At 37.4% G+C, this 4735-nt stretch overlaps 1 non-coding gene across 1 annotated transcript; it reads left to right on the top strand.

The window, feature by feature from the left end:
- Positions 1 to 774: 774 nt before the first annotated feature.
- Positions 775 to 881, top strand: LOC149493662 (small nucleolar RNA R71). The gene has a single exon (XR_016322769.1). It is a non-coding gene; the product is annotated as a small nucleolar RNA R71 (small nucleolar RNA).
- Positions 882 to 4735: the final 3854 nt, after the last annotated feature.

Genomic DNA, 4735 nt, shown 5'->3' with positions numbered 1-4735 from the left:
AAAAACTTCATAAGACATAAGATTAATGCTAGCACCTAAATCTGCCAAAAAGCTTTTTCAAAATCAAGATTACCAATATTGCAAGGGATAGAAAAACTTCCTGGATCCTTTAACTTTGGAGGCAATGCCATCATTTTAACAAATTGTCCTAGCTGAATCTCCAAATTTCTTATCGCAGCCTATTGGATTTTGTGGTTTTCTCTGGTTTCGTTCATGAAATCCATGTGCGATTTAGAAAGGGCAGTGAGGAGATCATCATGAGATTTCTTCTCTTGAGGAAGGAAGCCTGGTGGTGCGTTCAAAGCATTGTTAGGATTCCCATATGACAAATTAGGATGGTTCCTCAATCTATTATCATAGGAATTGGAGTATGGGTAATTCTTCCTTCCTTGATTCATGACATAATTTACTTGCTCCAAGGTTTGCGGATTCAAAGAGTTTATTATGCATTCCCCAATTCCATGTTGTCCATTGCATCTGTCACAAATTTGCATGATAGAATTTATAGGATTAGTAGTTAATAGGTCCAATTTTCTTACCATATTATCTACCTTGGCATTGAGTGCTGTAATGGCATCTATTTCATAGACTCCTGCAGTTCTCTTCCTTTCGGTATTGTTTTGATAATGGCTGTTGCTTGCCATCTCCTCTATCAATTCATATGCCGCATCAATTCCTTTCTTCTCAAAAGATCCACCTGCAGATGCATCTAAAGTGATTTTAATGTTAGGAGATAATGCATTATAGAAAGTTTGTACCTGTAACCACTTAGGCAAACTGTGATGTGGGCACTTTCTCAACAAGTCCTTGAATCTTTCTCAAGCTTCATACAAGCTTTCTTGATCATGGTGAGCAAATGTCATTATCTCATTTCGCAGTTTTGTGGTCTTTGAAGATGGAAAAAATTTTGCTAAGAACTTTTGGGCTAATTCTTCCCATGTTGTGAAAGTTCCAGTGGGCATGACTGTAACCAAGATCACGCTTTGTCCCTAAGAGTGAAAGGAAAAAGTCTCAGTTTAATTGCATCTTCGGAAACACCATTCTGTTTGAAAGTATAGCAAATTTCCAGGAAATTTGTGATATGAGCGTTAGGATCTTCACTAGGCAAACCCCCATATTGGATTGAGGTGAGCATTTGGATAATTGCGGGTTTAATTTCAAAATTATTAGCTTCCACCCTAGGTCTTGTAATACTCGAGGTTGTCCTATTAAGATTAGGTGTTGTGTAGTCTCGCAAGGTGCGGACCGGATGTTGAAGTGGAGGTCCATTTGCGTTTTCGTTTTCATTTTCGTTGACCATGTCTGCTTGTTGTTCGGGTTTTATTTCACATGCTCTTCTTGCAGCGTTGTTCCTACGATAAGTTCTTTCAATTTCTGGATCAAAAACTAGGGGTTCAGTCTTTCTTGATCTTCTTTGCATAAACACCTGAAATAATTCTTAAAAGAAAATTAAATTAAAACAAAATAATGTCTAAATTAACAATAGGGTAACTAGTATTGATATTGATATTGCCAATCCCCAGCAACGGCGCCAAAAACTTGATAGAGATTTTCGCAAGTGTACGAAATCGCAACAAGTAAGATAGAGTGAAAGAGTATCGTATCCATAGGGATTGTATATCAAATACCAAAATTGTGTTAACCTATTATTATTTAAACGGATATAATGGGAATTATTTTAGGGAAGTAAATTTGAAAATAAAACAGAAAGAAATCAAACAACAAAATTTAGATGGAAAGAGATTAAGGATTTAAAACTACTAGGGATATTGATTTCACTTAATTCTATCCAATTTATTTTATTAGTTTGATAATCAATTTTAATTGTTCAAGTAGGGGAAACAACCCTAAAATCACTAACAAGCTCTCCCGATGTATTGTTAGCTATTCTAATCCGGTCTAATTACCTATCTTTCAATAATGCAATCAAACATGAATTAAATCATTAAGTTTTATGGTTTGTTTTGTGAATTCATAACCTAAGTTCATTAACTTATGAAAATCTCCCATGAGTCAAACCATATAGCTTCCGCATCAAGTTATTATTCTCATGTAATTTATTACCTTTTTCATATCAAAAACCCTTCTCCTGATAGTGATTAATGATATAAATCAATCCAAGGGATAAAACTCTGCCTGGAAGCTTTAAGTTCAATAATAAATTATAGCAAGAACAAGGAAAAGCAAATCTAATATTATAAATTGGAATCGAATTAAGCTACATCAAATCCCTAGTATGAGAGTTTAGCTAGATATAGTAATTAAATAAAACTCAGTAATACTTGAATAAATCTTCATAATCAATAATGAACAATGAAAAGAAAGGCAAAATTAAGAGTTTAGAGATAAAAACTAGGCAACAGCTATGTGGATGGCTTCCTTGAATCTTGACACAAATCTTGGATGCTTGAAATTCTTTGAGAGAGAGAACTATGTAAAAAAATACTAAAATTCGAGATATCTTATAATGAATAGCTCCCGTCTTTATATAGACCTCATGGAGTAAAATCTGACTCCGTTTAGGAAATAGAATCCTAATTAAGTACAAAATCTTCTTTAGGAGATCATGACCGTTTAGGCCTTGGATTTCTTCTTAGTTATGACTCTTTCTCTTCCTAAATAGGTTTAGATCTTGTTTAGCACGTTTAGAAAAATATCCGAGGCGGGCCCATGTGAGAAAAAGATTGGCTTGCGTTTTTAGTTCAAGTCAGCTCTGCCTTCAAAGCACGGGCATGCCATCTAGCACAGCTTGGGCGTGCTAGAGTCTGGATCTATGAATGACTTAGCACGGGCCTGTGAATACTCAAATTTTGAGGCTCAAAAAGCCAGTTTTCCCAGACTGCAAACAATCCGGCCTGCAACAGTGCCATGCCAATTAGTTTGACTTTTCTACAGTAACTTTGACTTTGCTGCAGCAACTGTGCAAACAGTCCGGCCGGACCGGAGGCCATTTTGGACATTTACTAGAAGTATGCCAATATGGTACTTAAAACGTCCGGAATGTCGCGAGGATCGCGGAACAGGTCCCGGAATAGTTTTCTGAGACTCGGAACTCCTGAAAACTCCTCCGGAGTGAAAAAGCCCAAGTAACCGCGGCCCCTGCCGCCGGACCGCCGGCGGCACCTGCCGCCGGCGACCCATTTTGGCCTATAAAATGGCCTCTCCCCCTTCATTTTTGACACCGCTGTCTGTGTTGACGGACGATCTTTCTCCCTCCCACGCTCCTTGCGATTTCTTTACCGCTTTTTGCATTTAATTTAATTTTATTGCATTTTTGTTGTGATATTTGGACAGTAAAATTAAATAAATTAAAATTAATTAATATTTCCCAAGCGAGGAGCTTAATCTGGAGTTAAGAAGCGGTTTCCGATTAAATCAGGTACGTAAACGAAACTCTGCCTATTTAATTTTAGCACTTCATGCATGCTTCTCTTCTACTCCTAATAATTCTACAACTGCATAAATGCATCCATGTCATTATTAGGCAAACAAATTGCCTCAAGTAAATGAATTTAAGCTAAATGCCCGGTTAATTAATAATCGTGGTAATAAGCTTAAATCCGACAATTTTGGCTAAAGAGCCTAGTCAATTAATAACTACGGTTCAACTGCCTTATTTTCAACAAATCCGGCTTAAGTCCAATTAATCAATAATTGTGGCTAAAAGCCTTAATCAATCACGTTTCGACAATAAATTGTGATTAAGCTCGAACGCCCGATTAATTAATAATCGTGGCATTAAAGCCTAAATCGCACATTTTGGCAAACTAATTGCCTAAAACAACACATTTTGGCCAAAGGCCTTAAAATCAACCATTTTGGCGACAATCGCCCAATCAACACTTTTGGCAAACAGATTGCCTAAATCGACTCATTTCGGCCAAAGGCCCTAAATCAACCATTTTGGCGACAATCACCCAATCAACACTTTTGGCAAACAGATTGCCTAAATCGACTCATTTCGGCCAAAGGCCCTAAATCAACCATTTTGGCGACAATCGCCTAAATTACACATTTTAGCAAACGAATTGCTTAATCAACACTTTTTGGCCAAAGGCCTTAAAATCAATCATTTGGCGACAATCGCCCAATCACAATCATTTGGCAAAACAAATTGCCTAAATCAACTCATTTCGGCCAAAGGCCCTAAATCAACCATTTTGGTGACAATCGCCTAAATTACACATTTTAGCAAAACGAATTGCTTAAATCAACACTTTTGGCCAAAGCCTTAAAATCAATCATTTTGGCGACAATCGCCCAATCACAATCATTTGGCAAACAATCGCCTAAATAAACCATTTTGGCTAAGAGCCTTAAATCAACGATTTTGGCGACAAATCGCCCGCCAAACCGTTTTGGCACAAATGCCCTTAAAACCAACATTTTGGCTACGAACGCCTAATCGAATCAATCGATCCTTTGGCAAAATGCCTAAACAAACATGCACAAAGCATACACACTTATGCACAAAGCATACACACTTATGCACAAAGCATACACACTCATGCACAAAGCATACACACTCATGCACAAAGCATACACACTCATGCACAAAGCATACACACTCATGCATTAAGCATACACCTTCAAAGCCCTTTTAAAAGGCCTATCGAACTACGTTGACTTTGATCTTCCATCAACGGAAGTACGTAGCACGTTCGGGATGTTCACCCGGGCGGCAAGTCGAAATCATCAAATCAACATAAGCATTTCATTTGGTCCAATTACATCA

Source organism: Jatropha curcas, chromosome 9, assembly GCF_041381405.1.
Source record: "Jatropha curcas cultivar XTBG-Jc1 chromosome 9, XTBG_Jcur_1.0, whole genome shotgun sequence".
NCBI classification, from domain to species: domain Eukaryota; kingdom Viridiplantae; phylum Streptophyta; class Magnoliopsida; order Malpighiales; family Euphorbiaceae; genus Jatropha; species Jatropha curcas.
Note: the sequence above shows the minus strand (reverse complement) of the source record. Positions and strands in the feature narration are given on the sequence as shown.